This window comes from Vanellus vanellus (assembly GCF_965231255.1).
Source record: "Vanellus vanellus genome assembly, chromosome: 4".
NCBI classification, from domain to species: Eukaryota; Metazoa; Chordata; class Aves; order Charadriiformes; family Charadriidae; genus Vanellus; species Vanellus vanellus.
In genome coordinates this window covers 65,392,472-65,419,974 of record NC_138909.1, presented here as the reverse complement: position 1 = coordinate 65,419,974, position 27,503 = coordinate 65,392,472, and positions in this window count along the sequence as shown.

Here is a 27,503-nt window from a genome sequence, read left to right as displayed (position 1 = left end):
GTCCTTGCTAGGCTTGACCACTTTTTTGGTGAGACTTTGATGCTAGGGAACATCTGTTTACTAAAGTCCTCTAGCAGGACTGGCTGCTACTATGTTCACTGCAACAATTCTTTCTGCATACTCCACATTTTCCTCTTGAATAGCTCTTTTTGAAAAAAAAAAATAAATCTATCCGTCACTCTCAGGAGACCTTCCTCTCTTTCTCTTTTTCCCTTTTATGGGGCTGAAATTGAAGTCCCATTTAATTTCTTCAACTACAACTAGAAATTTCTCAAGAATAGTGAAGCTAAGACCATTCCAGCCTAGGTAGAACATGGCTTACCTAGCACAGGAGCTAGGAGAGCTGGAAATCAAATTAGTAGTTTTCATACATTATGGGTGTCCACGGCAACAATGACGAAATACTGCTTTTTCCTAATGTTTAGAATGCTATTCCCATAAATCTCTTCCTATTATTGGGAGGGCTTAGAGACAGCTCATCGTTTCTACCTCATTTCTCTTTTGTATAAAATTTCTATCTGAATCCTGATTTTTTTGCAGGCCTGAGAATAAAAATAAGGCAGAAGGAGATAAGGAATATAGAAGTGACTGTGTGCATCCATGGGTTCTAATACTTTCAAGAACATCGTATTAACACTGAAATAAAGAATTAGAAGTTATCTTAAACAACACAAAAGAGCTTAAATTCAGTAGTGCTGTTTTGAACAGACAATAAGGAGTCCTGGGTAAGACTCCGAAGGCATGCATATCTGTGCGCTGAACATGGTGTACATGAGCCAGGAGACAATCAACCAACATGTCTGGAAGCTGACAAAGCATGGTGTCATGCATGTAGCCACAGAATGAGTATCAGTGTAGTGAAATACTCACGCTGGTTAATATTATTTCTCGGGTAGGTTAATTAGCTTGGGTGTGGAAGTAGGTCTGACAGAGGTATGTGACCATGATGCTGGAGTCAATCCATTTGCTGTCTGCTGCTTCCTGTCTTATGCGCCACTGAATGATGTAAGCACTTCTTTTGGTGTGATACAGGCTATGTGCATGGCAGCTATGATCTTTGGATAAATAATGATCTTTGGAAAAAGATCCCTCCCTGGTATCTTCTATTCTTTCTGTCTTTTCTGTGAAGAAAGGATCTTTCTAGAGAAATTTCTCTTTGTGCTTACTTTTGGTGCTCTTTGAAGATCTTTATTACTAAGGAGTTTTAATCCCTAGGTGGGCTTTTTCTTTCCCATCTCCATAATTCTGGAATAATTTATAAGCACTTTTCTACAACTGAGTGTGGATGCTATTTTGACATTTACTTTGATATCTGTTTACAAATCTTGCGTATTAAAGTCTGTAGGTGAGGCAGGATAGGCTGTCCTATCTAAAACAAATTAATTCAAGTATATGCCAAGATAGATACACAGATTCTGTGTCTCAGAAACTTTGAAGGTTATATGATCCATCACTAAGGCAAATAGACTAGAAACCACTATTTTAACAATAAGTCAACATTTAGCTAAACTGGCATGAGCCTAGAATAAAAAGAAGTGACCTGGATAAACAGCTTGATATAGGTATGAAGCAGTGCAGTTTGAAATAAAAAGAGAGGGTTGCTACATTTGGACAAGTGAATGGATGTGTCCATGGTGTACATGGTAAGACAGACCCTTAAGCAACTACAACCTGAGCTGAATACATTGGACACATCAAAGTGTGGCACTGTACATCTACCAAATGGAGTCCGAAAGTATCTCAGCAGGGTATTTTACCTTCACAGAATCATAAAATAAGTTAGGTTTGATGGGATGTAGAATAATTTAGTTTGGAGTGGGGAACCCTCACTCAGGGCAGGACCAGCTTCAAAGCTGGATCTAACTTTGAAGTTACATCAAGTTGTTCAGAGCTTTGGGTGAATTTTATTTAGGGTGGTGTCAATCTAGGGACTTAATCCCTGCAATGTAAATGTGCCCTCAGTCTCATTGTCTCTGACCTAGGTATAGTGTCAGGTTGTCTTGTTCTTTGCCTCCTTCATAATTATATGCTGTCTTTCCTCCCAGGCTTTACACTGTTTGGCTGAGGGTGAAGGCAGTCCAGCTCCTTTTTCTGTGATTTGATAAACAATATGGGACATTTTTTTTGATATATGTGTATTTTCTTACTTTTCTCTCTCCTACAACACCTCGTGCTAGAAAACAACTATCTTTACTTTCAATCTCTTCTTTATCCACAAAATCCTCACTGACAAATTCTGGGAACAAGAGGATTTAGATCTCTCTTCTGGCCTGAAAGGGCCTCTAAGTTCTGGTATTCACAGCATAATGTACTTTTGGAGTAAAGTGACTGTATTCTTTGATGTATGTTAACAAGGGGAGCTACGTGAGTTTAAAAAACTACCATAACTCTCTGAATTTTCTACCTTTATTGTAGGTAGTCAAAAGATAAAACCAGACACCTCAGCCCACACCGATGGATAGGTGGACAGCTGGGCAGGGGGACCCATTGTGAAGGCTGATTCCACAATATGCCAGTACCCATTTTCTCAGCAATGAGAGGAACCTAACTATGCCAGAAAAAAAGGGGTGGCCTAACTCCTCCTTGGAAATGCAAGTCAATTTAATGAATCCTTTGTCTGCCAGGAGAAGGGAAAGGGAAAGGGAAAAGGAAAGGGAAAGGGAAAGGGAAAGGGAAAGGGAAAGGGAAAGGGAAAGGGAAAGGGAAAGGGAAAAAGGGAAAGGAAAACAGAAAGGGAAAGAAAAAATAAAAATAAAAATAAAAATAAAAATAAAAATAAAAATAAAAATAAAAATAAAAATAAAAATAAAAATAAAAATAAAAATAAAAATAAAAATAAAAATAAAAATAAAAAAAAGAAATGATCCAACATCATAGTTCTGTCAAAGAACTTTGGATGTTGACAACTCACTGTATTGCTCCCATCAGACAGAAACCATTAATATTAACATCTTGAGGGGCAATGGAAGGGTGAGCATTATACCAGGAAAAACGGCAGAAATTAAGAAATATGTGCATAATAATTTTAATTGTACTATTTTGAGTCTTTTTTTTTTTTGTATAGTAGTATTTTCTATATTCTCCTTTGTTTTTTCCTTTTTTTCTGTAATAAATCTGGACTAGAAACACTTCTTTAATTAAGCTAGTAAGGTTTCAATTAAAATAAAAATAAATTTTTGGCTTTAATCATGAAGTGTATTTCCTTTTTTCCAATAATAAAATTTGGAATGTAACATACTCAGTAATGGATGTTATCCTGGATAGTATGTAAGAAGTAAGTTGAAGAAGATGAGACACATGGCAGGGTAAAGTAGGTAGAGAGACTTTTACAGTGCAGAACTCAGCATGGATCTTTAAGAAACAGGGCCCTTATGAAGATGAACTGGAATGAAATAACACTTTCATCATTTTCACCAGTTTTAAATAGATGTCTCTCCTTTAAGTGCTAATGCAAGATACCTTTTGGCTCCTATTTGAATTGTTGGCGGAGAAGGTGGTGTCATGTTTTTCCTCCCTACATGTCAGTCTGGTCCTAGCTAAAAAGAACAGAAGGGCCTTTTGGAAAGGATTCTTAAATAAGCATATTGAAACATATATGTTTGCCAAGAATTAGAAGGAATAAATGAAACAAAGGAAGAACTCACTAACTCATTTATAATAGTTGCACTTTACACTTGTGTGCTGATTAAACAGCAATGGAACATATTTAGAGACAAATATGGATATGCTGTTGTGTCTGTGATGATGAAAGCTGTGGGGGTTATACTCCACTTATAAATGACAAGTGAAACAAGCAGATGAGAGAAGGTCAGCCACTTACATTTTTAAGGGATTTGTCATACTTTCTGCGGCACATTTTGAATAGGGGGAAGAAGGATAGATGTCTGTCTTCCCTTTTGAGCCAGGTTTTTTTGTGGGGGTGGAAGGGTGGGTTTTTGCTCTTCCCCTTCCCCTCCCCCCCCCCCCCCCCCCCGGATTTCTGCACAACGAAGACATTGCTAGGATTTAAGCTCTTTCTCTGGTTAATTGGTCCTAGGATCCTGACCGTAGTAAGAAAAAATTGATTGATGGTTACTATGGACTGTTCCGTGCATCTGAGTTGTTGGCTCTTTTCAAGTAATTTTTCTTTATTTTCCCATCAGTAATGGGGGAGGAAGGGGAAAATACCTGACATATGTATCCCTTCTTAGTTGAGCTCAATGACATATTTCTTCCAGGCAAGAACTCGTCCTCCAGTTTATGATCTTTAAAGCTGTCCCTAAGTTTATTGACATCTTGTACTTGCAGTAGCTGTAGGAGTTGAAAGTTGCCTGCATGCAGTTCAAAGTGGGTCAGAATGTGATGATACAGTATACAGGCAGGTTGTCTTTTTGTTGTTGTTGTTGTGCTGGTTTGGATTTCTCCCTTCTGTGTGGAGGTGGGAAAGTGAAAGTGGCTCTTTGGAGATCAGAAATTTTGTCATTTTACTTTGTTGCCCACACACGAATTGTAATACAATGAAATACAAAAGCAGAAGGAACAAAGCAGCAGATAAACAACAAAGGAGTGGGAAGAAGAGGAAAAATATGGGGAGTAATGTAATGGGGAGCGGGGGAGAAAAATCAGAAGGAGAAAAATTATGTGTAGTGGGGTATTTTCATAGCTAAAATAGCCTTTTAGATAAAATAGTGGGTGAAGTGATATTTAAAGTAATGAGGAATTGTGTGGAACAAAGGATGAAAGAATGAGCGCAAAGTTCTGCATGTCTGGTAGTTTAGCCAGGAATTCTGGGGAAAACAGAAACTGAAAAGGTAGGAAAAATGACCTTGTGTATCACAGAGTAGCTGTGCATCCGGAAACACACTCTGCTACAAAATGAAACCAAATAACTTGCTCTCTCGTTTGCTGCCACACTCAGGTGCTGACTTTCCTTTCAGGGTGAAAGTTTTTCTGAGACCTCCAACTGCGCTTCCATGTGTGCTCATAACTCAGGCACAGCCTAAGAGTTGTGCAGCTCCTGGTTAAGCTCTTCTGAAGCTCAGGAAAAGGCAGAACAGTACCTCTGTCCTAAAGGATACATTCTACAGATACAATAAGAGTAGGCTGAGCACAGGGTGTCAAGATGAGATCTCAAACAAGATGAAGTTCAGTTTTAAAACAGTGGTGGTGGGTACATCATCACTGAATAAAAAGTGAAGGAGCTGAATTTAGAGAATCAGTCTGAAGATTGAACTCTGTATCTTTCTTATCTTGAGAGTGCCTGATACTACGTTTATACTATCAAGTAGTGCAGTAGAATAAAATAGATGGTGCCGATGATGTGCATTTGGGAAATCCATGCTTAGGAGTGGTGCTCTGTGATATGGTGGCAAGGACTGAATGTGAGCTAGCAGGTGGAGTGTTAGGTGAGCTCCAGGTGCCTATCTTTAGTTTTATCCAAAAGGAGTCAACTTTTGTCTAAAAGGAATTCAGTTTGTGCCCTTTGAGATTGTTCCACAATGTGAACCAAAGTGCAGTAGGTAAAGAAGCTTAGGTTTTCTTCAAAAGTGCAAGAGCTAAACTAAAATTCTGATGTAGATTCAATTTTACTTTCCAGGCTGCACGTTTCTATTAATTTCTTGTTGACCTCTTGCATAGGACAGTTATTTGTAGTATGCAGTGACCATCTTATTTGTAGTAACTTTTTGTAATGATCAGTCTTTCCTTCTGAACACAAATTCTAGAATTTAGATCCAAAATGTACCTGCAATCCTGTTTTAAGTACCTACAATCCAGTGAAGGATCAGATGGAGATCAGGTTTTAGAGATAAGCTTAGCATTCTGAGTGAGCTGTAAGAAACTTCCCATTCAGCCTATCTAATTCTTTCATTTTTTACAGTGCCTTACCTTCCATAACAAATGTTTAAAAGGAACCTAGAAAACCAACATGGCATTTTTATTTCTTTTTGAGATACACTACAGAAAACACATTACATCACCTAACTTGTAGACCCTTAAACCCTTTTCCTGGATCTCACCTTCAGATGAAATGAAGTCATGCATCTCATACATACTGATAAAATGCTGAAAAATAAATCTCTATCAATTCTGACAGTAAGTGTTTGCAGTAGGCAACTACATAACTTCCAGATGCGTTTTCAGTGTTATATTGTGTGGAACAGCACAATCATTCCATTGAGCATGGTCACATACATTGAAACAAACATAAAAACTCTCACCGATTTCAGTGTGCCTACATTCAGAACTGATGTTCTGGATGCTATTATTTCTACATGGGGAAAAAAATGCCAAGAGATTAAGACTTTGTTCTGGTAAGGGCTTTGTATGTAAGAGCCTACAGTCTAAATAGGCAAGACAAAAGAATAGAAGGTACAGAGAGTTAAGAAAGCTTTGTTAAATAATGTAGCAAGTTAATGGCAAAGCAAGAAATAGAAAACATAGATTCTGAGTCTTAAAGCCTTTATCCTATTCACTAGAGAAATGACATCAGTGAATAGCTTGTTGCAGCAAATGGAAGAGGATGAACAAAGCAGTGTAGATTAAGAGATGACTTCCTATAGCTGAAGGATGTTCTTTTGAATAGGCCGATTTAATGAAGCCCTAGTACCAATGAATTTATGAAATCTGTGACTAGATTAAGATGCTCTGGATTAAGACTGTAAACTATAAGGAATAAAGTGACAAGCTAAATGCCATGACAATTTTAACAGTCATGCTGCAGTATTTTAGTCACATTATTTAGAAAGAAGTTATGGGGGGAAAAAGATGTTTAAAGGAAAAGAGTGAATCTCATACAAATGATGAGCTTAAAGACTGCTGAATGCACACACACCTCCAACACCAAAAATATAGAACATTGGGGCTTGCTACTGAATAACTGTATTGGAAAAGCTATGCTTCAGTTTGGATACTTTGTATAGCTGGTTAATGACATTAATCATTCTCTGACTTTCAAAGTGATGCAGCTGCCAACCTGTAAAGCAAATCTGACCCCAGACATTCAGATACTCTTATGCAAATATCCCTAACCCTGGAGACATGCAATAAAAATGCAACGTCTTCTCCAATTACAACAGAAAGGTCAAACTCACATCTGTTTATTTTCACACTTTGCCAGACCTGATAAGCAGACTTAGATCTAGCAGTTTCTCTACTGAAGTGCTTTTCTCAACAACGCTGGCGGTCGAGAGACACTGCCTTTGTCTGGTTTTAACTATATTTAGCCAGCATAAACTTTCTCCATGCATTTATCTTCTTATTTTCTTAGCATTGGACTTAAAGTTCTGACTCTCTATCTCTGTGCTCAGCGCTTGCAGACATGTAAGATTGTGACTCAGTGATTAGCATGGTTAGCCTGACATGGTTAAACCCCAGCTGGCAACTATCACCACCCAGCCACTCACTTCACTTCCCCCTGGTGGGATGGGGGAGAGAATCAGAAGAGTAAAAGTGAGAAAACTCGTAGGTTGAGATAATGACAGTTTAATAGTTAAAGCAAAACCCATGTGCGCAAGCAAATCAAGATGAGGAATTAATTCACCACTTCCCATCAGCAGGCAGGTGTTCAGCCATCTCCAAGAAAGCAGAGCTCCATCACGCGTAATGGTTACTTGGGAAGACAAACACCATAACTCAGAACATCCCTCCCTTTCTTTCTTCCTCCCCCAACTTTATATGCTGAGCATGATGTCATATGGTATGGAATATCCCTTTGGTCAGTTGGGGTCAGCTGTCCTGGCTGTGTCTACTCCCAGCTTCTTGTGTGCTCCCAGCCTACTCACTGGTGGGGTGATGTGAGAAGCAAAGACTCTGTGTAAGCACTGCTCAGTAGTAACTAAAACATCCCTGTGTTATGAACACCGTTTTCATCGCAAATCCAAAACATAGCCCCATATTAGCTACTATGAAGAAAATTAACTCTCTCCCAGCCAAAACCAGCACAGCCATGCCAGTTGCGGTGTAGTTTTGAAAGACTTGAGAACACAACTGACAGTAAAAAAAAAAAAAAAAAAAGAGGATCTAATTACAAGCCAAGGGATGGATGTCACAACTACAATTCTCTGATTGTCGTGGATATTTTTACCTTGGACACTATCTAAAAAGGAGGGACAGACAGATAGATGGATAGGAAATGGTGTTCTGTTCTGGGAAAAAAAAAAAATGTTCCCCCTCCAGATCCTACCATATTTTGCTCACAAAATCTAAATGCTTTGCCATATAACATTTAGAAACATTTGGAAACTAAACAGCTTTCAATGGCTTAATTTTCTGCTAAAATGAGATTAATGAGACACAGTCTGAAAAGATTCTGACTACAGTTTGTTTATTTATACTTTCTATGTTTTTCCTGGGGTACTCATAAAAACCACGAGAGTGATCTCTTCTTTCGGGAATTCTAATGAAACTGTTGGTATACTGGGGACATATCTGACTAGAAATTTCAGGCACCTACAAACTTCTGACGGCTCTCCAAATAAGGAAAAATGAAAATCAGGTTCAAAAGGAGCATTTCTTTGTTTTTAGAGGCTGGTGCCAAGCATTTTGGAAATTGCTTAGCCTGGACTTGCATTTTTACTGAAAATTCTGTAGTTCCATCACAGGATGCTATCTGCCTTGGTTATGCCTCATTTTGGGATGTTGATTTAGTAACAGAACAGCAAAAGTATGGAATTAACAGAATTACAAGCCCAAACATTTAAAAATATTCATATTATTTTATTTATCATTCATTTTAATTAAATAAAAATAACTTACAAAAAACATTGCGGATCACAAAAATAGAATATTCAAGAGCTACAATACTTGCTTATAGTCATAGGTTTATGGAGGATGTCTAAGTGCTGTTGTTATAAGTGACTATCTCAAAACATCTTTAGATAACACTTGTTAGTAATTGTAATTAGTTAATATAGATCTTCAAAAAGTGAGAGTATGTATTTTTGTCATAATTTCCTGAATTAGATATGATAAACTTGAAAACTGAGGAAGCGATCACCTGAGCTTCACAAAAGAGATGTGAATATTCAAGATGTTGCATCTGTATTGTACCAGTAGGTACAATTCAAGTGTATACCTATATAACTGACTTATCCAGTATACTGGAAGAACAACGTTTTCTAGAACATTTAGGAAAAAAAATAAGATCAGTCACTGCAGCTATCTTTTGGAAAAAAAATTAAGAACATGCAGCATTTTCTGTATGTACTGGTCATTTTATTATAGCAAATCAATAGAATAATATTACAGAATAAAAGTATCATGAAATATGTTTTGTTTTCCATTGAGGAAGACAATTATTGATAGGAGTCAACTGACATATTACAGTCTTAAGACACTTCACACAGAAAAAACATGTAAATGAACTCTGGAATCGTGACAATCCTTTTTTTTTTTCCTTTTTTTTTCCCCGCACACAATCTCACAATGGCCTTAGTGAAAGAACTCAAATAAATGGACCTGTTGGGTTGGGTCCAGAGGAGGGCTACAAAAATGATCAGAGGGATGGAACACCTCTCCTATGAAGACAGGCTGAGAAAGTTGGGGTTGTTCAGACTGGAGAAGAGAAGGTTCCAGGGAGACATTATAGCGGTCTTAAAGGACTTACAGTACTTAAAAGGTGCCTACAGGATGGATGGAGACAGACTTTTTAGCAGGGCCTGTTGCCAAAGGACAAGGGGTAATGGTTTTAAAATAAACCAGGGAAGATTTGCACTAGATATAAAGAAGGAATTTTTTACAACGAGGTTTGTGAAACACTGGCACAGGGTGCCCAGAGAGGTGGTAGATACCTCATCCCTGGAAATACTAAAATCAGGCTGGACAGGACCCCGATCAACGTGATCTAGTTGAAGATGTCCCTGCTCATTGCAGGGGAGGTTGGACTAGATGACCTTTAAAGGTCACTTCCAACCCAAACTATTCTGTTTCTGTGATTCTAAATATGTAGAGTGAGTTTTCACTCTATTTCCCCTGTTTTTCATGTTCATTCAAGAGCTCAGTTGTCAAATGGTTCCAGTTAACCTTTCTTGAGACTCAAGTGATATAATGCATTTTGCCTCCACAGAGTATCCTGACATTAAATATTCCAATATGTTTGAATGACACTAACATATTCCAGATTTATAGAAATATAATAATTTTAATTGCGTTTACATATTATTAAACTTTGTCCATGCAGTGTTTCAAAGCCATTTTCTATGACATTTTGTCAAAATGATCACTTTCAATGAATCTGAAAGCATTTTCCCTAATGAAATTTTCTTGAAATAATTTGTTATACCTCCTACAAGGAAGATCCTAGCAGCCTCTTTATGCCTTGTTATGCTTTTAACAGTAAAAATTTTCAGGAAGCCTTACTCCTAAACCTCCACTTAGTAATTGCTTTTGTACTTGTTCTTGTTTTGTTCTTTTATCTTGTGTTACCAAAGAAACATTTTAATACTGTGAAGAAAGAATACTGGAATTCAGAAATCACGGGCTACTTGTGATGGCTAAAGAAAAGAACAAAAGTCAGGCTAAATGAACTTGAAATTTCAAAAAGGGACATGAGGTAAGTCAGGACAACCATCAAATCTTATTTTTCTTCATCCCATCAATTTAAGTGCAATAAATACATTACAACATAGAAGGATAGTTTATGTTTGACAGTGTCACAAACAGCAGAGCAGTAGAATTTCTTACAGTTGTCTTGTAGAGCAACTTGAAAGAACGTAGGGCAAAACTCGATGTATCCCAAATTTTGGCTAGGTAAATACATGCCGTTTTTCCAATTTAATTATTTAAATATTCCTTAGCTTAGTCTGAGAAGTTCTTACAGACCTCAGATTAGTACCCTAATGACAACTAAAAAAAGGAATTATACATAGTCTATCATCCACTGTACGCTTATTTTCATTGGAATTGCTTCAACAAGAAAGACTAAGGGAGAGATTCCCAAACACAAGAAAAGCTACAAATGCTCTTCTGAGAGATTGTAGTAGAGCGAACACAGTTCAGATGAGCAAAATTAAATTTTCCACACTTTAAATGGACAAATGATTTAATTGTTGATATCAGAGAGAGACACTGTTTAGGAAGTAACACCTACGGACAACAAATTCTCTCTGATGTTCCACAATAGCAGCAACAGCAAAATAATTATTTTTCATTGGATTGTACACTTCAGGAGAATTCTAGGTATCATTAAGCAGTCTGAACAGCAAAATAAACAAGTGTGATAAGGATTGGAGGTAAACATCTTCTCTACAAGCAGACAGTTTGTCTCACTGGTGTGAACACAAACTGGCTAACTAGCTCTGTGGTCCAGAGGAGGGCCATGAGGACGACCGAGGGCTGGAGCACCTCTCCTGTGAAGAAAAGCTGAGAGACTTGGGGTTGTTCAGCCTGGAGAAGAGAGGTGAGACCTTATAGCGGCCTTACAGTACCTAAAGGGGGCCTACAGGAAAGTTGGAGAGGGACATGTAGTGATAGAACAAGGGGGAATGGCTTCAAACTGGAAGAGGGCAGATTCAGATTAGATATTAGGAAGAAATATTTCACTGTGGGGTTGGTAGGGCATTGGAACAGGTTGCCCAGGGAAGTTGCGGAAGCTCCATCCCTGGAGGTGTTCAAGGCCAGGCTGGATGGGTCTTTGATCAACCTAGTCTAGTGGGAGGTGTCCCTGCCTATGTCAGGGAGGTCGGAACCAGATGATCTTCAAGGTCCCTTCCAACTTAAACCATTCTATGATTCCATGAAATTTTTGTTCTGTTTTCTAAAATGGTCTAGCAAAGGATATGTAGAGAACACCACGTTTTGCATGATGTCTTTTTCTCTGATCCACATATCTCATAAAGTTTTGGGGGCCCGATCAATACATGAGAGCCCGATCCTGTATTGCTGCTTCACTTGGAGGTAGGATAGGAGCATGTGGAGTCTGTGAGGGAATCAGAGCCTTGTCTGCCTCGTTCCTTGGGTGGTGTCATGGTTTGGCCTCAGCCAGCAACAAAGAACCATGGGGCCGCTCACTCCACTCCCACAGCCATGGGAGAAATCAGCAGAAAAAGGCAAAACTTGTGGGTTGAGATGGTGCAGTTTAACAGAACAGCAAACGGGAAGAGAAAAAAACAATAACACCGATAAAGGAGTATAAGGTCACGATTACAGTACTGCTGCACAGCGCACCGACTGGACCCGAACCACCACAGCCCGCCCCCAAGTGGCGACTGCCACTATACTATAGTACTATATAGTATAGAACTATAACTGCATGATTTATGGATATCTGTTGTAACTCACTAAAAAATATAGACAGTTACACAATTTCATTTCAGCAGCAAAGAATGCAAAAGCTGTGCTAAAATTAGACCTTTCAGCATAATCAAACTATTGGTTACATTTCAGATTTTAAGGCAGATGAAATAACAATAAATATTTAACAAATGCAGTTAATCTATTTCCAATGCATTTTAATAGATCAAAACAGTAATTAAGAGAAAAAAAAATCAATGCAAGCTTGTTCTTTGTTGTGAACTCTTCTGCCTACAATAGGAGAAGTCTGAACATCATTTGTACGTAGAGTAGCTTATTTCAATGTGATCGTTAAAAGCAACCGCTTTGGGTAATCTCTTACCCGCCCTTACTGCAACACTGTTCTCTTCTCTCCTTTTGCCTCAATTTCCTTTTGCCTGATCTCATGAGGTGTATGAACACTGCAGAGCAGGGCTTATGTGCACTTTGCATTTTGTGGCTATTTTATTGTTATGTGCCTTTTTTTTTTTTTTTTTCCTAAAAAGCTAGATGTTTTTCTTAAATAGTGGTAAGACATAAAATGAAAGGAGAATGACTGCACAACAGGATGAATGTCTGAAAGAATCATATTTATAACTTAGAAATTTTCCTAGGGCTCCATAGGTGCACCTGTACTAATAACTTAAACAGGGCCAGTGCAAGGTATGAGCTACGGTGTGTGTTAATTAATTCTATTTAACTGTTAGCATACCCTAGGCATGTTTTGGTCTCCGCCTACTAATACCCTCTCTTTAAACAATGCTCAGGTATAGTTGAAGGGATGGAGCAGAGCAGAATTGGTTCTCAGCCAGTAAACTAAGTATGGTCAGTCTGCCCTTTTTTGTTTGTCCGTCTGGATTTTGGAAGGGCAGTGAGTTTAGCCCCAGAAATATCAGTTCTGTTTCAGGACTTGCTCTCAAAGCTAGAAATAAAGAAAAGTCCTAGTTTGTTTCATTTGACAAAACAGAGACCAGGGCGTCAGATCTTGCATATGCCCTTTCCAGCATATCAGTTCCACTAGCAAGTAGTAGGAAACGGTGAAACAATATGTATTCTTGACCATATTCAGAATCATTCTGTAGATATTACCGTTTTAGATGAAGGCAGGAAGCAGTAGAGACATCGTTCTTTAATGAGCTTCCACAGACTGCCAGTGTTTTGCGTCGGGCCGCACGCAGCATCTGGCGTGTGGCAGCCAAGCCTGACGGTGAGGGCACCAGGCCGAAAACGTCGTGCAATGTATGTGGGCTAAGGAAGCACACCTCTTGTGCAGAGCCAGGAGTTTACTGAAAGAGGGGTGAAATGGAGTCCTGGTCCCTGGGTAGGGTGGGGGAGTCGTGAGGGAGCTGGGCAGGGACGCGCGGGGCTGGCAGTGCCCTCAGGACCCTGACACTGCCTCAGCAAAAAGGGGTCCAGGAGGATGGTGACACATGATCAACGTCCCTGATTCCAGATCTTCAGAGGATAAATATGTCGTTGAAGGGAGGTGTTTAATTCTCTTTACTCTTAGGCCTGCTGGGTTTATTTCTCTATGTTTTGTAACACTGTCAATTTACTTGCTCTTTATTCATTAAATTAGCAACATAGTGACTGAATCTGCTATATCTAAGTTCCACTCTGTATGTAAAATTTTATCTATGTTGAATTGGTTTGCTCTTTTCTTTGTTAACTGTAGGATCAGTTTTAGTAGCCTACCATTTTTTGTATCACTTTAATGACCAGCTGCTGACCATGGCTAATTGTTATTGACAGCGCTGAGGCCTCCTGCACATACACTTTTTAAGCCTCTACTCTTATTTTGCACTTGCATTTGTTAACAGTTGTTAACATATTAACAGCTCTCTGTTTTTCTTCAGCAGTTTTGAACTGTGGTTTCCTCCGAACCATTACTAACTTTTTATCAGCACAACATAGTGACAGACATATCCTTGTCTTAAGGTCATTGACCCGTTCACTCTACAAAAATAATAATCCGTTAGAAGATATGCATAGATTTAATGCCTCGATAACTACTTGTTATTAACATCTATTAGTTATAGCAATATCACTGATATGTTAATCAGTGTTTTGTTACAAGAGGACAATAATGAAGATTATCTTTTTTTAAAATCTAAATTAAACCTTCATTTCTGAATAGGGGTAAAAGAACAATGTTCACTATGAATATTGCTGAAAATAATGAATCTGACTGGATCTATGGATGATTTTAAAAAGCCCAAGTGATATTCTCTAGAACACTTGATAAATTATCTGCTATAGAAGCGGTCTTGTTTTTATTATATTCCTCCTTGCCGGGATTTCTCCTATGTAGACTTATAATACTTCCCAAGCTGACAAGAGCAAAGTATCTTAGGGGAAAAGATAGTCATATTCATCAAGTGTCTTCTGCAAAATCCACTGATATCATGAGAAAGACTATTCTCGTGCCACAGGGCATTGGATCATTCACAGACCTCAATATGTATATACCATAAATATTGAAAGAAAGAAGATAAACCACAATGAATTGATAATGAAAATGCCAAAAATAAGTACAGGTGGCATGCAGATAACCAGGGTTCAAATCGATATTCTGGCTTACTCTGTTTGGCTCAATAAACATTTTATTCAAATTGAAACAACTCCAGCAGAAGGCAGCGAACCAGAAAAAAAGTTACCCTAGAGTGCAGTGGTTAGTGCACGTAAGTGACTGGAAGATGTGAAAATTTGTCAGCCTGAATATATTTCCTTGCAGCAAGATGATGAAAACTACCCTTGTAGTTGCAGAATGAATAGGATCTTACAGCATGTAAGGAAGAATATTATGTGAAGTAACATTATTTTTTAAAAAGTCTCTCTGCTAAAATTATGAACAAAAATGAATGCTAAATTGTGCTGGAATCCCCATGCAATTCCATGCATATCACATAAAAATCAAATAATTCATCATGACTAATGTTAGTGCTGAACAAGGAGCAACAAAATAATTTTAAATAATAATTAGCCTGATGCTGTAGCAAGCTCCTTTAGTGTTTTGTTAAATTGAGTAGTAAGTTTATACTCCATTTGGCAAATGCACATTACAAACTAAGAATATTGCTGTGTTTCAGAATCCTGATATTAATGTAGCCTGACTTAGCCTCCACATAGCACAGCACATATAGTACTAGGCTGTGCCTCTCCTCTCCTGTTATTACCTGTTTGGGTTTGTTTTGGGGTTTTTTTTTGCAACTTTTTTGTAAAGGGAAAAGTAAGGTACTTTGCCTTCTGCCATCATCTGTGCAGGTAATGAGAAAGTGTTACATTAGACTAATATAATACAGTCTGAAAATTGAAAGTGGGCATTTCAATGACAGCAGGGCACCTAACTTCAGAGCTCCTAGTTTGAATCAGTTCATTCTTTCATTGACATATCGATTAATCGAATGTGCCTGCTTGCACTGGGTAAAGCCTGTTTTGTTGTAGGAGGCATCCACTTTCTGTTGAGAACAGCAAAATAGGCAAAAAAGTCCTCTAAGCCAGCCTGTTCTTTTTTCTTCCGCCCCTCCCCCTGGAAATTCTTCACTCTTTTTCTTGTGTTACTGTTCTCTGTTTCTAAGCATTTATTTTTATGATCTAGAACTACTGTAAGTGAATAGCCTTTTTTTTCTTTATAAAATGCCTATTTTGGGGGCTGCACATCTCTGAGGGACACCATGGTTGTTGTAAAATTTACACATAATAGCTTTGAGGTTTGGAGGCAATAAGAGAGCTAGAGAGTTTCAGGTCAGAGCTCAGAGTAAATTCATTAATTCCTTTTTTAACAGAAAGCACATAAAAAATTAATGAATTGAGCCTGCTGAGCTTATTTTGCGATATATTGCAGTAAACTTTTTTTTTTTTTTTGTCAAGGATTGCTTGCAGCTTTACATTTTTAATCTGCAGACAAAGATGTGGAGAGGGGGAGCAAGAGGAATAAATTAAGGGAATAACTTATCCCACGTATATTGTGCTATGTGCTGCAGTTACTGCTGTCCTAGAAAGAGATCATCTTAATGTCCTAACACTTCAGTCAGTACAAATGTAGCTATTAACAGATATACCCACAGATATACATATAGCTAGGGGGATGTAGAGGATGTTCACGCTCAATTCTACATAAGTGCAATGGTTTGGCCTAAATTAATGCTGGAATACAGATCCACAGAAAGCATCCCACACTGGCATTTTGGGGTTAGGTTGGTACGATGTATTCATTTTATTACCCATCCTTTCACGTCCCCCAAGGCAATGGCATACACATATATTAGTACCAGCTGCCATGGCTAACACAGCAGCGTCTTATGATGAGGTTGGCCAAAACACCTGTATTGGGTCTACTGCTGCTTGCAGAATGTAGTGCAAAGATATACCCAAATGATTTGATAAGCAATCTAGCCACATTCATGACATGCTGCAGCCAAGCCTTATTAACTTCAGGGTGGCATTTCGCCATGTTGATTAACCGGCTTAGGTTAGTGCCAGTTTAGTGATTTTTATGCCTCTGTCCCCTGAGGAATGTAGATATACCCTAAGGACAGATGAAAAAATATGATAATAATTATAATGAAACACCAAATGATTATTTAAACAATTAATTGGAGCTTCTTAAATGCTACATTAATACATTTTAGACTTACAGCTTCTTTTGGTTCTTTAACAATTATGCATACTTCTAGAGTGAATATAAACAGTACTCTGTTATGTGCTTAACGGTATTATGCAGTGGAAAATCTACTAAAATTAAAAGTTGGCTTCAGGCCATTTGACTTACAAAGAAAGGAAATACCTTAGCAGTGCAGGAAAAAATCCTCAAATTTCAAAAAACTGTAATAGTTCTTAAAAATACATGTATCATAAAGGTGATCTGAAACATCCAGAACAAAAGATTTCAAAGCACAAATAACATTTTAAAGTTAGTGGGATAAATATTTTATTGATTTTATGATAGATTTTTAGGTTAGATTTTTCTGTGTGATTGTTTTTACATGCACATACACTCAAACATAAGGAAATCACATACAAGTAAGAAAATCTGAAATAAACATGCTGCTGTGAAAAATCAATCAAACAAAACAGATAAAAATTAAATTTGCTAATTAAGTTTCAATTTTAGGAAGAAGACAAAAAGTAATTCTTCCCATTGAAAGATAAACTTTAAAAGGTAATTAATATTTTAAAAATGTATGGCAGGTAAATGATGAGCATTTGATTAACTGTTTAATTAGTGCTTTATAACAGTGGTACCATGCTAGTGTGATGCTGCATTATTATCATCTCTAGTCTTTTGAATCTAGTTGCAAATGATCTTCCACAATAGGAACAGTTACAGATGGCAAGAAGTCCTCCTTGAAAGAGGTAGCTAATCTTATGGGAGAAAGTTCATGGTCACTCTAGCTATTTCTGAGGACTGAGTGTGAGCCCAAGGCCATTGTTGATCCAAACCCATCTAATAGCCATATTTACCTGGGAAGAAAAAATCAGATTTCAGAGTGGGCCAAGAGAGCTACAACACAGCCCTGCCTGTTCAGTAGGTGACTGAATCTGGTCTTCCTTAAGAATAAATATGACTTGTTTGGGCACAAGCAAGCAAGAAACACTATGGACAGCTGGCAAATGTAAGGCCACTCATTTATAGTGATAATAGGGATAATCACTGTCTTCTGTTAATGTCCAGATTTGGAAAATGAGGAGATAAAAACTTTGTTTCTGAAAGAAATACATGCATGAGACGGAAGAAATATGTGAATTTAATCTTGTCCCCTGCAAAAGTGAACAGATTAAATTTATGCACAGTGTTCCAGTTTGCTTAGGATGATCTGGTTTTGTCATTTATTCCCTAAACCCACCTGAAGAATGTATATCTGACACAAACATAGTGTCAGATAGAGTATCTTTTGGCTTTTAAATATCACCCTAATATTTGGAGTATATATTAATAACTTGCATAGAATTCAATTAGACTGCAGATGTTCAGAATGTGTGAAAATCAGCAAGCATCTTAATATGTTTAAACATGGATTTCAGTGCTTTGCATTACATACTAGTTTCTGAAAACAGCCTTCAGTAAATTAATTCTGAATGGTATGACTTGATCCTTTTCTGTAGTGTTGTGTATTTTTATGTTCCATTTACACATTATGGCTTCAAAAAGATGCTTATAAGCTAATGTGATTTTCACTATACTAGAGCCAAAGAGAGCACTAAAACACAAAAAAAGAATGTACAGACAGGGCATTCCAGAACTGATTTCATTCAAGAGATTGCAAAGTTGGATTTCTCAAATTCTTTTTTTAAATATATGTTCTATAATACTTGCAGCCTTTGTCAGTCAATAATCACAATCAGATCTGATAAATTATTTTGTTCAAAAAACTAATTGATTTTCCCAACAGAGGAGCAAAATGTTCTTTTGTTCAAAATGGCTTTTAAGATTAAAAGAAGGAACATACAGTAGATGGAGATCCCAATGGGAAAGCAAAATGTGTTTGACCACTTATTACATACATGTAGGGAGAAATGAGGAGAACAAGAAGATTTAGTCTTAGCAGAAATTTTTAAAATGGAGTCATGGACAGTCAAACAAGGAACTGGGCTGAAAATCTTGAAGAAGAATTGATACAGTGCCTACTGTTAAGGGATGTTAGGAGCAGCAGGCACCTCCATTGGCTCCAGACCAGGACCTATCGCCCTGGCTGCTAGAGCCCAGCCTGGTGCCTGGAGACCTGGGGTCTGTGCCCAGGCTGTAGGATGCTGCTGCTGCTTTCCTGTTTGTAGGCTCAACCAGTAATGAAGTTGCACATGTGTCCCAGAGACACACACACAGAGGCACACAGAGAGGATGCTGACATGAGCTGTTACACCGGCTGCCACAGACAAGGCTCTGCCTTTGACAGCACCTACATACGGGACCTGGGAGTCCTGGTGGACAACAGGATGACCATGAGCCAGCAATGCACCCTGGTGGCCAAGAAGGCCAATGGCATCCTGGAGCGCATCAAGAAGAGTGTGGCCAGCAGGTCGAGGGAGGTCATGCTCCCCCTCTACTCTGCTCTGGTGAGGCCACATCTGGAGTATTGTGTCCAGTTCTGGGCTCCCCAGTTCAAGAAAGACAGGGATCTGCTGGAGAGGGTCCAGCAAAGGGCTACAAAGTTGATTAGGGGATTAGAACATCTCTCCTATGAGGAAAGACTGAGGGACTTGGGTCTTTTTGGTCTAGAGAAAAGAAGATTGAGGGGGGGTCTTATTAATGCTTACAAATACTTAAAGGGAGAGTGCCAGGGGGATGGGAACGGTCTTTTTTCAGTGGTGCCCAGTGATAGGACAAAAGGTAACGGGCCCAAACTTGAACATAGGAAGTTCCATCTTAACATGAGGAGGGACTTTGAGGGTGGCAGAGCACTGGCACAGGCTGCCCAGGGAGGTTGTGGAGTTTCCCACTCTGGAGACATTCAAAACCCACCTGGATGCCATCCTGTGCAACTTGCTGTAGGTGACCCTGCTCTGGCAGGGGGGTTGGACTAGATGATCTCCAGAGGTCCCTTCCAACCCTGACCATTCTGTGATTCTGTGATTCTGTGACTCACATAAAACACAAGCACGGACAGCCAAGCACTCTCCTCCTCTTCAGGAGGTAGAGGCAGAAGGTCACTAGTGCAGGTATGCACATGCACATGACATTCTTTAGGTTCACAAGAACATGCACATTTCCAGATCTTCCAAGTACTACCTGGACTCTTTAGTCGGTCCAGCACCCCTGCCCACACCCTGGGCCCCCCTTACCTGCTCCAGGGATCTCCTACTCACTATCCGGTCCAGCTTGGTGCTTGCTCGCAAACACACACAAACTCACACACTCAATTCAGAGGCACTCTGCACTCTCAGGTCTCCCTGAGAAACAGCCTGGCCCCTCTCCCTTCCTGATATCCCAACTCTGACCCAGGGCCTCCTACTTGCCTGCTTGAGGTTTGCTAGCAAATACGCACGCACGCATCATGCACGCCTGGCTTGGAGGAGATGCAGAACAGGAGCGTCTTACTCCAGCAACCCTCACTGAGACTCTCACTCACCTCGCTCATACCGGTCCCTCCCAGTAGCTGGTTTTCAGGACACACACTGTGCCTACCCCAGTGGCTGGCAGCCATATGCCCCAATAGCTGGAACTGGGACCCCCACTGGCCCCAGCAGCTGATGCCACAGGCCATGGTTGCCTGCACCCCTTGTCTCGCTCCAGTGGTTGGCCCCAAAATCCACTCGCGCTGGTCCCCGCAGTAGCTGGCACCTAGTCCCTGCAGCGCGCACAGGGGACAGAGGATGATATTACACAGAGAAAGAGTTAAAAAAAGAACTTAATAAGAAGATAGGACAGACTGTAGTGATCAGGCATAGTTTTAATCACAAATCCAAAATGTAGTCCCCTACAAGATACTATGAAGAAATTTAACTCTATCCCAGCCAAAATCAGTACAGACCCAAATGATAAAGAGTGTCTCCTGTGCTCTGGAGAGGTGGAGGGAAAAGGAAGTTGGAATTACAGGTCAGTGGCAGAGTTTGCCTGGAAGGTTATGAAAGACCAGCACATGCTAGGGGCAGGGCTTTGAGACCGAGAGGAACCCTTTGATTCCTAGATTTCTGTACTCCTAAATTTTAGCCATCAGACTTAGCAGATTCAATGAGTTTCCCATTTGGAGAGGAATAATTATTCCTCTATTTAGAGCTCTGATATACAGAATTTTCTGTCTTAAATACCTGATGATGCTGTTTCATATAACTGGTATGCAGTATAGCATTATCATGTTATTTCCTTAATTCTTTTAGTGGTGATTATTTTAAATTTTAATATTAGTAACAATTAGAGATTCCCACACATAGCTGATAAATAATGATGATAGAAACTATTTAAATGCAAACTGATAATCAGAACCTTAAACAATTAATCTCCTTACCAGGCAAGTCAGAAGAAAAATAAAAATGATTAAAAAAAACTTGATAATTTTCATCTTCTTTCTTTGTCAGTTCACTTAAAAATGTGGTTATGTGGTTTCATTTGTTCTTACATTCTGTTTGGATTTTTTTCAGAATGAAACAAGTTTATTCTTCAGCTTAAGAAATGAAGCATAAAGAAAATAAAAATCAATGTCTTGCCATTTCTATTATTGCTAAGATGGACTCCTGAAAATGTCATGCTTATTTCAAAATTCGACCATTCTATTCCTGATCATTCTTGGTTCTGACTGTAGTTAGCTAATGACTTTCCCCTATTCTCAGTGCCACAAAAGGAAAACTCACTGACTTTTAATGAAGTAAAATCAGGCCCAATATCCCCCCAAAATATTCAGTGGATGGTAGAAAACAAGTCTCTTTAATTCATGTTAATTGTTTTTGTGTCTTTGAAAGACACCAATTAATCGTATTGTTGATTTCCTTTATGTTATTCTTTTGCATCTGGAAAGTCAAGATTACATTAGCAGAAATTTTTGCATTAAAAAATTTGGGAGACCACAGACCTACAGAATGGAATTTTCAGAAGGATTCTGTAGTGCTAACTCTGATCTTCTTGACGTCAAAGGAACTTCAATATTGATCTCAGTAGGAAAGTACAAAAGACTTTAGAAACTCTTATGATATCTGTGTGATGATAATACAGACACAACAGTACCACCTAGGAAATGCTATTAGTTCAGCTTAAACTATCTTAAGCCTCTAGTCTATGATTATTTAAAAGCATACTGAGGTTTTCCAAACAAAATTATTTTATTTTTCTCTACACAGCTCAGAGAATGAATAATTCCTCATTAGTTGTTGTTTACTGTTGAAAAAAATCAATGTGATCATTTAATAGTTAGGAACTTCATCCTGTCAGATTTTGCATAACTTGAGCATCTAAAAACACCTATGACAACTAACATTTTTGTCTTGCAAAACTGATTCTCAAAACATCAGTCAATTTAAACATTTAAAAGCTCAGCAAATAAATTAAGAGGCTCCAAAAGACCCTGAACAAATTAAGAAATCCTCTCTAACCATTTCCTTGCGTGTCCATTATTTTGCGTGCATGTCTTTACCTCTCCTAATTTTCAGTAGACAGAATTGAATAATAACAGTTACTTAATCCTTTATACAGCCTTTAAATCTTATTATTATTGATTATGACACATTGTAAATTATTTTTGTTGTGTTTTATTTGCTTAATCTTCCTAAAGCATATCACCTAGTATTCAAACACATACAGCAGCAACAACTTTTGATAGAAATTCAATTCAACTTGTTTGGAAGCCACTGCAACATAAAACATTCCTGAAAAGCCAAAGTTTAGCTAAAGTTTGCCAACTGTTCTTTAAGCTGTCATGGAGGAGTAGGCGGCTGTTAATGGCAGATCTCTATTAATATGGAACAAAAAATTTTCAGTTAAATAGCATTCTCATTATAACTTTATGTCTTGAACAACTAATAAAGACAGATATGAGATATGGGAAACATACAATACAAAACTGCTCATAACAGCTGTTTTAGTCTTAAATATTTCTCTGACTCTAGCTGCTTCATCAATGGATTCTGTAATTTCTCACATTTTTTAAGTCCTATGCTTTGAAAATAGTTCAATAAATGAATATGTGCTATTATCAGTATTTTATCATACTAATGGTTAGATGTTCGAGCTGAGACTAAAGCCCTGTTGTACTATAGGTCCTATTGTGCAGATACTTAAAAGAACTGCTGCACAGCTTGTACAATGTAAATGGAGGACAAAGGAAAAATAAAAGCTATTTTGTCCCTATTGTAAACTAAGAAGAAAAATAAATGACTTGATAAGTCATATCTGAGATTTTTTTGCAAAAATGCAAGTAGATCATACCCTTCTGAGGAGACCTGATAAAAATACAAGGTTTCCAAATCTGAGCTGTGAAGTACACATTTATGCAGTTTTAGATATGCATATACATTTCAATATGTAATATTACTTCCATACATACAGTTTTTCTTAGAAGTTCTCCTATTTTTAAAATAAAAAAATTATATATAAAAATATTCTCTGTCACAGCTGTCTGCCCATCATGAAACTGACAAAAATATCAATTTCGCTGAACATCATTTCAGGATCTGTAGTTACAAAATGTCTCAGGGACATTAATGTTTAAAAACTATCTCAAGATTGCCCATTTTTGTCAGTGCACTTCACAACAGGTAGGAGCCACGTAGCAGACCCTCAGCTGTCCCTGGCTGGCTAGGAATGCTGCATTTTGGGTTCTAAAGCTTACTCAGGTTTCCCCAAGGGTTCCTCAGAAGATCTGCCTGTCTCAGAATTATGGACCCTGGAGTTCTGGCAAGTCTCGACTAAGGTAAAAGTGAGATTGCTCAAAAGATTGTTTTTGTTTTTGTTTTTGTTTTTTTCTCTAACTGCAAGAAAACATTTCTTTTTTTATATAATCTCACTTACTATGTTTGACAATGCACCAGACTTTGGGAATTAAAATAAAAGATTATGACAATTTTTAACCTTTCTATAGAATATGTTATTAGCATGCAATGAAGATTAGCATACAATTACATCTTATGTTAAGTTGCTGAAAAAGTTACAGTCCTGGCTTGTTAAAAATATTAATTAATCAGTTTGTCAAAACAGGAACATATCAATGCAATAAAGGGTAGTAAAATAAATCATGTGCTTTAATTTTCTTCTCTTACTATATCTCTATAGAGGTATGAGATCCTTCGAGCATTCTAAGTTGGCTGGATCCACACTAGTTGAAGTCTGAAAGTCATATATCTGGGTTATCATGGTGCTGTGCTCAGCTAATATACATTTAGAAGGAGGACATAAACAATTCCCAAAGTATTAAGAGAAACTGCATATTAGCTTGGCCATACCAGAACAGCTACGTAGCATCTTACCAAAAATTTGCTTATATCAAGCAGACTCAAAATATGGGTAGAAAAGTATGAAACTCTTTAAGCCCTACCCTGTAATTATGCATTTGTATGTTCTGTCAACCTGCAGGACATTTTCTCTATAGCTTCACAGACAAGATTTATTTTCTTCTTCATAATATTGTTAGTGAGAAGGTTCTTTTTTCTTCTCCTTGCATGAGGGACAATGGAAAGTAGTCTCATGGACTTCTTTCATCTTGCCTTTCTTGAATCACCCGGCCATTATGAGAGAAAATAATTTAGATGTACTGTGCTTCATGCTTAGAACAGTAAAGCTGTAGAAATGGTCTGAGAAAGACAGTGGACAGACAAGAGAAGCACTCAAATGGAATTTTGGAAAACCATGCCTCCACCCAAAACATCGATCTTTAAAACTTCCCTCCCCAGGGGGCACCTCAATATCCTTTATACCCTTAGATACTCTAGAAAGTTGAACTTTCCGTATCAAATTTTCATAGCACCTTAAGCTCCTATTTTGAATTTGCCTAGAATTGCTTCAGTCCTGCCCTAGGCTATTCAGCTTGGCATGTAGTAAATGCCCAAAGCTGATCAGATTCGGAAATTTCCCAGTGGGATTTGAATAAGGGAAGACGATGTGAGGCTGTTTAACCCTCTAGCTATGGCTGTTCCACGTGATGTGAGAGCATAAAATGTAGGAATCATTGTGAGTGCAACAATCTCCCTTGCCTAGGAAACACGCCTCTTCCTCTTCTCATGTCCATTATTGGACAGAACCTGTCATAAATAAAGTAGTAGCGCCCTAGGCTTCCTTTTGAAAAATAGACAGATAAAAATCCTGTTGCCTCCCGTTTCCTCCCTACTCAAAGACCTATTTTTTCTTTCATTTATGTGAAATTACCCAGCTGAAATTGTTGTCACTATGAGTGAAGGGCTTTAATTCCATAGATGATGGGATTACAGTTTACTTCTGGCTTGGTGAATTTAACCCCTGCTCATCATAAGTGGTTGGGTATTATTTTCTTTTTTTTTCTGTAATGGTTAATTCTCCTTGTACATTGTACAGGCCTATTACATAAGGCAGGAGGGAAATAAAATCGACTGTTTCAAAACTAACTTCATACACATTTGGTAAATTTCAGTCTCAGGAAGGCTTTTTAAAAAGCTCTTAGAAAATTAAAGATGCTAAAAATGTTTAAAGCTCTTAAGCAGTAATAGTTATGAAATCAAGTTTAAAAATATTTTCTCTGCATGAGAATGTATGTTTTGATGATGAAGAGGTGATTAGATAATACTGCATTGAGTTCATAAAGCATTTCAGAAAACCCCGTATTGTAATATAAGAAATTTTTTAACTCAATAATGTGATGCAAATATGAGCATGTCTATGCTTATACTTATTTTAAACCCCTGAGGACATTAAACACAAATTCAAGGTTTCTAGGATAATGTGAAAGAAACAGTGAGCAGTGCTTAGGCAGTTCACAGAAGTGCTGACCCTTCTTTCTTGGCTCCTGAGTGCTCCCTAAGTGCTAGGACTGAAGATGTACATTCTTACTTAATATACATGTCTTTTAGATTTTAATTATGTATTATATGTTATGTTGTTCATAATGAAAATCACAGAAGCAGTTTTCTGCAGTTAAGCAACTTCTACTCATCCGCTGGAGTTTAGCTAATGGCAGGTATCTATATCTATACAGCAAAGTAGATGTTAAATTTAATAACCTGTTCCTTCTTTTCAATTTTATAGCTCCTCCCCTACTGTTAGCAGAGGCCTCTGAAATAATACCAGAAAAGAATAACTGGAGCTGCTATAAAAAAAAGCGTAAAGCTATTAAAAATGCAACAATCCTAAATAAAGATATTCCTGAGTGCACAAAAGCAGCTGCCGTATTGATGCTTGCAATCAATTACTATAGTATAAGGCATTCACTCCTCTAGAAGAACCTATTATTTTGAAACATAATGCAAAGTCACAGCAGGTGTCATAGTATTGGGCCATGCATACTGCATCTCAGCCAGGTACAGAGAGCCTTAAGCAGGCTAGACTCTGTGTGTATTCCATAAAAAAAAAAAATAAAATAACAACCCTTATATCACTGCTCTAAACTGTTTTACCACATTTGGTTTTGGGATCATGACATTCATTATGGAGACTAAATCCTTCATTATGCAATTTGTTGAAGTGTTTAAAGTGATACAGCAGCCTAAACAGAAAAAATGGAATTAACTTTCAGTGGCTAGCTTCTCAGTTTCAATGAATTTAGATATTCTCATGCCTAAATGCATATACTAATCAGAATTTTCTAAGTCTGTTCTTTTTTTAATACACAATTTCTCCCAGTTTCTCAGAGATTTACTATCAGATGTTAATAAAGGGCTTATTTCTACTTATATTTTCAATTGTGAAAATAATTAGCTCAATAATTTGGTGACATATTTGCTATTTTGTTGTTAAATAATAGCCTCAGTCGATAAAATTAACTAATTGGCAAAATATACTTCAAATAATTTTTGAAACATTTAAATAATGCTATATGCATATTTATGTCCTCACTAAATAACATTCTATGAGATATTAAATATTTACATAGATTTCAATATTTGAGATTTTAATCGTTCCTATTGGGTTTCATGAATTCCAGTGAATCATTTGTGTATGGGTATGGATGTATATGCGCCACAGATAGATATATATGCACATAAATATTATTCTGTATTTATTAAAATGTATCATGGTCATCTACTTGCACAAGTATTGCAAAGGGCATGAAATGATCCCTCTTTAGGATTAATATCTATGCAAGTAATAAGCTCCAAAACTTTTTCCCACGGTATGAAGTATAGCTATTGAAACCTTTGAAGGTTCCCTGGATGTTAGTCCTAAAACTGCAACAATATTAGGAACAGAAATGTTACTACTGATGATTGTAAAGATTCCAAAACATAACAGTATGATTTTCATTTTCCATTGGTTCTTGTAGGGTTAAACTGTGCTCGTGAGATCTTAGAAGTAGAGAGGTGAAAGATAAAGTTTTTGACATTCTTCAAATCACACCTGACAGGGTGTTTTGGTTCTTGTTATTTTTATTTTTTTATTTTTTTTTAAATTTTAAATATTTGAGTTATCTGGAGTACTTGGTAACATACTGGTTTGCATTCAGGATGAACTGTAATGTATTTTTACCCTTTTGTTACTTGCAAGTACTATGCTTTTTTTTTTTCTTTTTCTCCCTAAAAACAGACAAAGGATTTGAAAACATGCACTACTGCTCTACTACATCTCCCTTAGCAATCTTGATCCCAGACAACCCGTGAGAGGTGAGCTTTTCCATGTGTAGAAGGCCTTTCACAAGAAATTCATGATGCCT